Source organism: Melozone crissalis, unplaced genomic scaffold, assembly GCF_028551555.1.
Source record: "Melozone crissalis strain CALT ecotype California unplaced genomic scaffold, PUWL_Pcris_2 ptg000005l_1, whole genome shotgun sequence".
NCBI lineage: Eukaryota > Metazoa > Chordata > Aves > Passeriformes > Passerellidae > Melozone > Melozone crissalis.
This window is the reverse complement of record NW_026535783.1, coordinates 29252285-29262811: the sequence shown is the minus strand read 5'-3', so window position 1 is coordinate 29262811 and position 10527 is coordinate 29252285.

The window sequence follows — 10527 nt, the reverse complement described above, 5'->3', positions numbered from 1 at the left end:
AATTAGGAGGCTTCCAAACACTTATCAGTTCATCTGTTTCCAACAAAAGAGATTAGTTTATGTCCATGTGAGACATAGGTGACACTTGAAGCCATGCTTAGATGAACCACTTAATCCCCTGGGGATTAGACACATGCTAATAATAGCTAATCACAGCACAAGATTTTGGTTGGTGAGCATAACATCTGTCACTACATTACTTGCTGTTTAGAGCAAGAAGAAAACAAAATGAAATTTACCTTCATTTCTGCAGTATTATGGCCATTTGTACTGGGCATAGGGGGAAAAAAAAGGAAGAATCAAAGCATTGAAACATATTCCTGGGTTTGTTGAATTTGATGTAACACGAAACAGATTTTATAAAACAAAGATGTGTTTGGCTGTCAAAGAAGATACCCAAGAGCCTGTTACAGACTTGCTCACCAAAACTGGCTGGTTTTTAGTAGAAGAGATGGCCTGACTGTTCAGTGTACTGAACTCAGCACAAGGATAGCTTTTAATGGTAGTTTTAATGACACGTAGCAAAACAGGTATGCAAATGAGATGATTAATCTTATCTTCTTCCCTATCCTGTGAAATACATCACCAGCAGTTTCAGATTTCCTGCACCTAGCAGATCCTCCTTTTGCCTTATTATTGGAATAAGCATTGGGTAAACTGCTCTGGGAATTGCTGCAATTGCACTGCAATCTCAGATTTAGTAATTTGTGCTGCTAGCTCAGCAGCCGATGCCACAGGATGAGAGCTCTGAACATGCTCCTGCATCAGGCGCTAAGTTCCCTGCTGTCCAGCAGCTGATCAAATTGTGGGGTTTTTGCCAAGGCACTGGAGAACAGCCGGTGCATTCTGAGTTGCCCCTGACAGCTTTTGCAGTGGTTATTGCCCCATGACCTGTGGGAACTTCATCCTCCCGTTTTCCATCTAATTTGTGCTGCTGATGACAGGCTTTTTTTCAGGGGTGTCACATGGCAGTGCCTGCATTACTGAGAACACACATCCCAGTCCCAGGTTTTCCAGGGGCTGGGAGGGCAGTGGTAGTCTGCTCCACTCCTTCGTTGGGACAGGACACAGGAGAAATAAGGCTTCCCCGCAGTGGGACACCACGTCAAGGCTGCGGACACAGAGGTTTTCAGTTTCTGTGACTTCTGCTCAGAAATGTGGACCTTTTCCAAGGAAGTGAGTGGTGCAATAAAGGTGAAGAGGAAATTGTTTGAAGTTTGTTCTTCTATGGTTCAAGGGTAAGATTTGTGGGTGTGTTATATAATTAGGTTAAAAAGGCATCATAAATCACTGCATTAGGACTTTCAAGTCAATATTCAAATACCTCACAGTTTTAATGACAGGAACTGAGATACACGTTTCCCTTCTGAAAAATGATAGTGTAATTCTTGCTGAATGTGTTGACTGACAATTGGCAGAGCAGGGCCTCACATGCGCCTGTGCACACAACACATCTCAGAAAAAGGCACACACTTTTCACTCTATTTTTAAGTGAAACAGGGGGGCTGCTCAAAACAAGAGAAGTCAAGAAGCCTCAGCTTCTCTGCCATGATGGGCAGTCAGCCTGGAGGGAATGGTTTTCTCAGAGCCTTGACAAGAGCCTGTAAGAAAAATTAAGTTCCAGCCTCTCTTCCAAACCCTTCCATATCTTGCTGCCTTGGTAGAACAGGGTAAATGCAGACCTGGCTAAAATCTCTCCTTCAGTGGGATTTTACCACAGTGATCTGCTGGCCTAAGAAGCAATTTAAGGTTTTGTGCCATCTGCTGGTTTCTGCACAACTGTGCAGATGGTGGTTGCAGCTTGATCAGTGAGCTGCTGGATTTCCTCCCAAGCCGTGGCAGTTCCCCAAATGGCCTGCTGCTAATCTCTACCAAAAGACAGCTCAGGCCTAAGGCAACTTCATGAAAAAGAGTCTATTTGGGGCCCTCAGATAAAAATATTAACTTTTTGTTTGCAATTTTCTAGTACTTACTATGAGGCATACTGTTGACATATCTCTATACCTATCTAATACTTACTACTGCTGAACTGATCCATTTCCAGACATTGGCAGGTTTATTCTCTTAAATTACAGCATTTGTTTAAAGATACAATGTTTGCCTTTTTCATGCCCGGCTGCCAGGCCCTGGAGGGCAAAGACCAGCTTTTTCAGCCCAAGAGGACTGGAGAGCTTGCCATCTCATCGTGGACAAGGAGGCCGGTGTGGTCATCACAGGGAGGCATCTGCAAAGAGGAAAGGAGCTCAATTCTCTGGAGATAAGGTCTTTACACTTGAAAAGACCTCTGATATACCTCTATGGCCTGATCCTATTCTTCTCTTGGGGGAAGGCAAGGGGAAGGCGAGAGGAAGGAGATTGTTTCTTTCAGGCAGGACTAGCCTCTCCCACATTTCAAAATGAGCTAACAGACCCGAGTTAATTTAATTCCTGGTGTTATTCCCAGGATGCCTTCCAAAAAGAAGGAGGAACAGATGTCATGTGAATATCCCTGAAGGTACAAACCATGCGTGTAGTATTTTCTTTCCTTTTCTGTTCCTGCAACAGAAACAGTTTAACACAAAAAATGCAGGAATAAATCTGTAGGCTCTAACTGGTTGCAAAGCATGATGTAACAAGAGACCACATGTCCACATGTTTCAGACAGTAAATTCTGCCTTCAGATTATTGCATCAGATTACTCCAATGGGATATATACAGCTCTTTTGTAGCGCACATCTCAAGGTGCGTTACAAAAGTGATACTCCTGGCACAGAGCTTGAGTAGTTATGGGTAAGCCAGGATGTCCATGCCAGCCCTGATGATGGATTTAAAAGCTAAAACCAGAAGCACAAATTACAAAAGCCAAGGAAATCTGTATGGGCACGCAGTCAAAAGCCATTGGCCGGGCACCTGGCCTTAGTGGGAGTTAGAGGACACAGTTTCCTTGTGCCACAGAAGGTGCAAGGAGGGAAGGTTTAGGTCAGAGCACCTTTCTGCACTCCAAAGGGAGGGCAGCTGTGAACACAAGGCTGATTAGTGAGGCACAGAGCAAAGAGAATAAGCAAAGGCTTTCACATACAACTGCACTTCAGATTTCTACATCTGCTTCTTCTGCAGGAGAAACAGATGGAAATATGGAGCAAGGGGAAAGAGAGGAGTTCTCTAAACTGTCAAAAATGATAGAATGACTTTTTACATGGAGGATTTGTTTGCTTTATGTTTTCAGCAGCTGATCTTTAAAGCTGAAAGACCTCAGAGAGCCTAAGCCTTCCATGGACATGTTTTCACCATGGCACACTTCTCATCACTTACACACAAAAAATATTTATTTTACAGACAAGCCCAGAAGTTCCAGTCAAATCTCAGAGTCCCACGGTGTTACCACCTCTGTAAATTTACAACTGGAGTATCAGCCTGAAGACCAAGCTTACATCTGCTTTAGACAGGGTGGTGGTGTTCACAGGGCTCCCAGGAAGAGGGAAGAGATGAGAATGTTGACTTCGTGTTTCAGAAGTCTTAATTTATTATTTTATGATATATTTTATATTAAAACTATACTAAAAGAATAGAAGGAAGGATTTCATCAGAAGGCTAGCTAAGAATAGAAAAGGAATGATAACAAAGGCTTGTGAATGACTGAGACAGTCTGGACAGCTGGACTGTGATTGGCCATTAATTAGAAACAACTACATCAGACCAATCGCAGATCCACCTGTTGCATTCCACAGCAGCAGATAATCATTGTTTACATTTTGCTTCTGAGGCCTCTCAGCTTCTCAGGAGAAAAAATCCTAAGGAAAGGATTTTTCATAAAACATGTCTGCGACAAGACAGAGCAACAAACTGGAAACACTGAAAATTTCAGGGCTGCCTCAAAGAGAGAGGCCCATTGAAAATACCACCACAGCAGCCACCTCTGCCATAGTGACTGGACACTAAGCATCCCTCTGCCCACAAGAAGAGAAGGAAGAGGGGGCAGACCACAGTGTGGCCCAACATCGCCAAAATCTCTGCAGGACTCCCTGCAATCCTGCGCCTGGCAGCCTAGCATGGGGAGCCATGGCTGCTCCTGTGAGGGCCAGCGAAGCTCCTGTAGGACCATTCCTGCTGCTGGTCACTGGAATGTGAGCACTTGCTTCCTCTCTGCTGCAGCCTTGTGTCTGCCAGTGCTGAAAACCTCTTTATACTGTTCTGACAGGTGCACAGATATTACACAGACTCTTCCAGCTTCTTCTTGTGATTTTTTTGTCTGAATTCTTCTTACCCATGGTGGCTATGCTTGTTCCCACCCTTCTGGTTTCACAGCTTTTTATAGACTCAGTAGCCTTTTTTAATTCCTCATTACTTGCTCTTCCATTACTCTTGAAGTTAGAGTAATTTTCTGCACTTCCTTCCTTTTCTCCTGACCATCCTGCTGTCTGTCTTTTTCCCCCAGTTGTGGCCTTGTTTCCCACAAATAATTTCTCTCATCTGTCATGCTGTCTTCTTGTTCTGCAAACTTCTGCAAATCTTTCCTTAGAGTGTCTTCTCCTTTTTTCATTGCTTCCTCATGAGACTGCATAAGCAAACTTACTTCTGGGTACATCTGAGCACATATTTTGTGTCATTTGTGTTCCTCATAAGAGTCTTCATATGTCCTACACCACTGTGCTTTCCTTAATTCCATGCCCAGATCATTTTGGGAAGAAACTTAAGAAGGAAGTATTTTGTGCACATGGCTTAGTTTGACAAGGGTTTGAAGATGATTTTAGTCCTTCATCTTCATAGTACATTTGATGAATGAAGTAATCTTCTTATTCAAGGTCCAGCGATTTGTGCTAAGAGCTTTGGATACAATCTGTCAATAGAAACACAATAAACTCGTGTACACTTAGGGCAGAAATTGCCACTGCTACGGTATTGTTATATTTTTTAACAGAGCCACCTCTCCATCAAATTAAGAATAAGATAATCTGTGCATATTTATGGCATGTAGAAGGAGGAGGAAGGCATGAAGGCACATGCAGGCTGTGGTGACTTACAGACTCAGTAACATTTCCAGTCTTCTGGCAGAGATACATTTCCTCATAAATATCTCTCACAATAGTAACAATCAGACTTGACAAACACCAAACTGACCTGTGTGCTCTCCCGTCCCTTCTACAAGAACCTCCAGATGGAAATCCCTAATTCCTGCAATCCACCAATGTAATACGAAAAGTGGTATGCCATTTTTAAGAGAATTCTCCAAAGGAATTAATAAATTGAGGGCTGATGTTCTTTTGTCATGACAAGGTGGAGTCAACATTATTGCAAACATTTCATGCTCTGGCTACAACTCAACTGCCCACTGTCCTGTAAGCAAGGAAATACAGCTCTAGCATAACCAGCTACTGCTGAACTGCATTTTCTGCAGAGCTAGGGTCTGCTGCTGTGCTCCTGTGTGTGAGTCAGGTTGCTGTGTTTCTGTGTGATAGTCAGATTGCACTACAACAAGTACATCTCAAGCTGTGCTCATGCATGTGCCCCAGCTGACACTTGTTTGTTCCCATGGCTGCCAACTTGCACCTCTGGCGGGCTCCAAGCGGCTCCGGGGGCAGCACTTGGTGCCTGCCCAGGCTGGAGGAGGTTCCTGTGATGAAGAGTGGCCCCAGTCTCTGCACCCCCAGCCTGGTGCCATGCCCAGCCTGGTGCCACCCCCACGGCCCAGGTGCACTCTGTCCCGGTCTGGCCCCAGCCAGCTTGGCCATGTGTGTGGGCAGGGAAGCTGAGGCAGTAACCCACCCACTCACTGATGGCTGCACTGCTGGGGCCACAGACCAGGACTGGGGCCCAGCAGAGTCCAGGGTGAGATCCCAGATGGCAAGGCTGGGCTGTTGTGGCATCTAAAGGTCCCTGGAGAGCCACAGGGGAGAAGGACAGGGGGAGGATGATGAGCAAGAGCCACTAGGTTTTGCATGCCAGTCTTCCATGTGACGAGTGACAATCCATGTGCAGCTGAAGGAGGGGGTCAGACTATGGGGGACAGAAGAAGACCCTGGCCCAGGAGGGGCAAGGGAAATGGCTCTGATCCTCACTGGGCTCCCATGGCTGCAGGCAGGAAAGCTTATTCTTGTACAGAAACAGGTGGCTTGAGAATATTATGTGGTAAATCAGATAAGCTGCAATCTCGTTATGCCAACAGATGAGTGAGTCAGAAAGGTTTGAGTATAGCTGTCAATAGAGCATCCTGTAAGGATAATGTTTAATCCAATTAGATTAGACACTTGCAGCTCCCATCCCCACAGCTCCTTGTTTAGGGGGAAAAACACTGTTCCCATGTAGAAGGAACAAAAAGCATCTCAGCAGCCTGAGCACCCTCAGCATGTCCCATGCCTCTTTTTGCTTTCCAGGCAGTGTTTGCCCCCACTGCTTTGGACACAGTCCCATAAATGGCCCTAACCTTGCTGCTTTTCCTGGGCAGTATGTTTTGCAGCACATCAGCCAGATGATTTTACTCCACAAATTTTGAGTAGTTTTCATGCTAGGGAGAGACTGTCATATGAGTTGTTGGGAGGGGAGGAATTTTAGTCCCAGAAACTCCACCTTGTTTTCTGAGCTATCAGGCAAGCCTTTGGAACAGCTTAAATACTTGATATTTCTAATTGGAACACCATTTCAATGACATCTACCAACATGTGACATAGCAGGGGTTTTATGCCAATTTTGCAATTTGTGTTTAAAGCTATTGGAAAAAAGTCTGTGCAACCACACGTGTTCAGATGTTGTTATGCTGTGTGACAGTCTAGTGCAGGTTTCCTAAAATAGCAGCCTCATCCTCCTCCAAAATCCTCCATTGTCTGCCTAAGGCTATTCAAAGAACATTATCCTATTGCAAGCTTAGACTGTATCTACTTCAGTTATCATTGTTGTGCCAGCGATGGCTGTCATGGTGTTCCTTGAATATCCCTAAAAGCCTAGGGAACACTTATACCTGTTTGAGTCATGCTTTTAATTCTGAGTACATGAGCCCACCACAGGGTTGCCCCGGCCCTGCTGGCTCCATTTGCAAAATTCATTTAGATTTCCACCTGCCATTCCTCCATGGTTTCAATTGCACAGCAATTACATGGCCCTGGCTTGCCTCAAGAAGTCCTGCCTCAGTTTCTCCAACTCTGCAGCTATGAATATCAGTATGTTAGGATCTTCATTCTTCCTCCTTGTTAAGAAGAATTTTCTTGCTAAATTTCAAACCCTGGGTGCAGAAGCAGGAAATGATCTTGGATCTTTCATATTTGGAGCCCAGAGTATCACTGTTGGACACTGTTTTTCTTATGAATGTTTTGAAACAAAAGCACTTATCTTGAACTGAACATAAACTTTCATATCAAATGAAGTATGAATATCTGGAAGGTTTGGATCCAAAAGAGTGCAAATTTTGATTCAATATGAATAGTTCATGCTTTTGCAATTTTTCAGCTCCCAAATCACAGCCAAAAAGCACATACAACAATTTTCATAACCCTTAGTGCATCCACAACCCCCTTTTTTTTTGTCAGGAAAGCACCACATATTACCAAGCACAAAGGACCCTCTGTTCAGACACAGGGCATCCTGAGTACATCCTCTTACTGCATAGCTCTGTCCTGTGATATCCACTTCATATCATCCTTGGACATTTGATCATTCCTATGGTTCCTGGACTTCTAATAATTTCTGAGAAAGGAGACTATGAGCTCCCAGGAGACTTTCTCTCCTTTGACAAATTTGACCTGGCACAAGGAGGATCCAACAGATCATAAAAACTGTCAGGCAACAGTATGCTGGACTTTAGGAAGAGCTAAACTTCACTTCAGACTTCCGTCAAAGACCTGGTGAGAGGAAACTTCATTTCTTTGGGATCCAAAATATGTTAGTTCCCTTGAAAGATATTAAATTGGTTTTACTTCAACCTTTTTCCTCCTTGACACCGTGGGATGAAACAAGTCTTGTATTTTACCAAGTATTGGAAGGGCCCAGATTGCTACTGGAGGAGAGACATTGAAAGGCAGAAGGCAGCCTCCAGCTTTCCTTTGTTAGTCATAAATAAAATTACTCCCAAATGGGAGGTTTGCACCACTGCAAATGAGTTTTTACTGGTGTACAAGCAATGGTTTCCTTACATATAACCGGCCTGACAGGCCATGGGCAGGAAGGCTGGACCCACAGAAAAATATGTTTCCCTCCAGCTCTAAGAAGTTGTTTGTCTACATCAGTTCCAGCTGGCTGGCCTGCATCTCTTCTGACTAGAAATGCTTCCTGAGAAAAAGGATGATACTCCTATTTCTAAGGGTATCTTGCACAAGGTGAGAACAATCTCTTCCAACTGTTCTCTGCAGGTCTAAAATCTACTGTCCTATAAGATTGTGGAGAACCGACTGTTCCTTTTTTCTTAGCCGTAGCCTTTTATACAGTTGGGGACTGTTTTGTTAGAAAAGAGATTACTCAAAAATAGACATGAGAAACCTGTCTTTCCTCAAAGGTCACATTTTCCCAGTGTATTTCAGGTGAGACATCTGTTAGAACACCATGGCATAATCTGTTATGCAAGAGAGGGCTCATCCTAATGGATGTACACCTCCTTCTGCCTGGAAGTCTCGACACATTGTGCAGCCTTTGTTAAGCTGAGGTAGTGGCTCATCCCCAGGAACTCACCAGGTGTCTGCCCTCCATGAACATAGGACTTTCCATGCCACCTTGCTGAATTCTAGTCCTCTCATCCTGAATACAAATGTCTTTAGTTTTGAGATGGTGCTCGAACACATTTACAGACACCTGACCATGGCTTACTCACTGGCTTAATATTTTTACACCTATCAGTGGAAATACTGATGTGTTCTACATCTGTTAAAGCCTCCACAGAGAATCCTCCCCAAGAAATTATACATTTCATTAGTGAGCTTCTAAAACAAACTATTTGTCTTTCAGATTCATTTGCCACCTCTTTCTCACTGTCTTGTCTAAGCCCCCACTGTAAGACACAAAATATCTATTATGTTATTTCCACATCAGTCAAGAGTTGTGACAGCCATTACTTTCCTTCTGTCCAGACACTCCTGACTCTGCCACAGAGGAAACTATGCTGTATGACACAGTTTGCTCTTGACAAAGTCACAGTGGCTGTTATTTGTCTCCTCTAGTTATGTAGATAAACAGGTTTGCTTTTGTATTTTCTTAGAAACCAAACTTTCAAAATTATCTATTGTAGAATTCTCCAGTTCTTTATTTTTTCCTATTTTGCTGAAAGCATCATTGCATCTACTTTTCCCCAGACTTCCAAAACCTCAGAAGATCCTCCATTAGTTGTCAGAAAAAGTCATCAAGAGTTTAGAGGTTACTTAACACAATCCTCTAAAATCTCAATTTCTTCAGTACTTTTCTTGATAGTCTTGCTCTTCCTTATATGATAAAACACAAAATATCCATTGCTTTTTGTGTTCCTAAATTTAACCTCCTGTCTGATCTTGAGTTTTCTGACTTTTTATTTTTACTTGTTCATGGTATTTTTATACACATCTTCAATAATTTCCCCACACTTACACATTTTCTGCCTGTTTTTCTCTCGTTTAAGGTTAACAGGAAGACATAATTTACAAAATGGCCTGTTTTTTCCAGTTTGAAAGTTTCATTTCATGGTCTCATTCACCTGAGCTGTCTTCCACCTTCATTTCTCTGCTAGTTCTTGCTGTTGTCTCCAGTCAAAATCAAAGAAAATTGCCTCTTGCTCTTTCTGCCACTCTTTGTACACAGAAAACTGCTGCCACATGTGAAACCTTGCTGAGCTGCCTGCAACCTGAAGTGCTGCCGTCCCTGCTAAAATTATCCGTTGCCACCCAGCCCTGTGCTTGGGACAGTGCTGCCTGTCCCAAAAAGGCTCCATGCACCCCATGCTGGAGGCCTGGAGCAGGCCCCACCACACCAGGCCTGAGCAGGCCCTTGTTCCTCTGCTGGAACATTGCTGGGGAAGGCTGTGTGGCCACATCACCTCCTCCGAGCCTTCTTGAGCAAGAATTCTGTTCTAACATCCTGGCTGAGAATTACCACAACAAGCCACCTTCCCCCAGGCTGGATTGGGCCACTCCTGGGAGAAGCGACAATATTCACAGACACAGGCAGCCTGGGCCCTTAGACCCTCACTCCTTAAGCAGGTGAGGGTTGCTTATTTTCCAGCAATGTAGTAGATGGGATTCACCCCTATTCTCCAGTAATGAAACCTCCTGTGTGCTGTTGAATTCTTCTAAATTCCCAGCATCACACTGACCCAAACCTGCTGTTTGCAGTGTTGTGGCTTCATTGATGTGAAACAACTCCTTCTCCTCCCAATCATAATTCTCCCCCTTTCTCCGCAGATAACAATGAGGGAAATTTTTCTACCTTCCCAGATTGCTTGGGTTTTGTTTGGTATTTGGTTTTCATTTTGTCAGCAGGGCTGCCCACATTTCCTCAGGATGCTTCAATTCAGCAACCCCAAACAGAAGCTCTCCAGATTCCTTCCCACATGGATGCCATGCATGTTCCCCATCGTGGCTCTCACTAGCAAGAAGCAAAGAC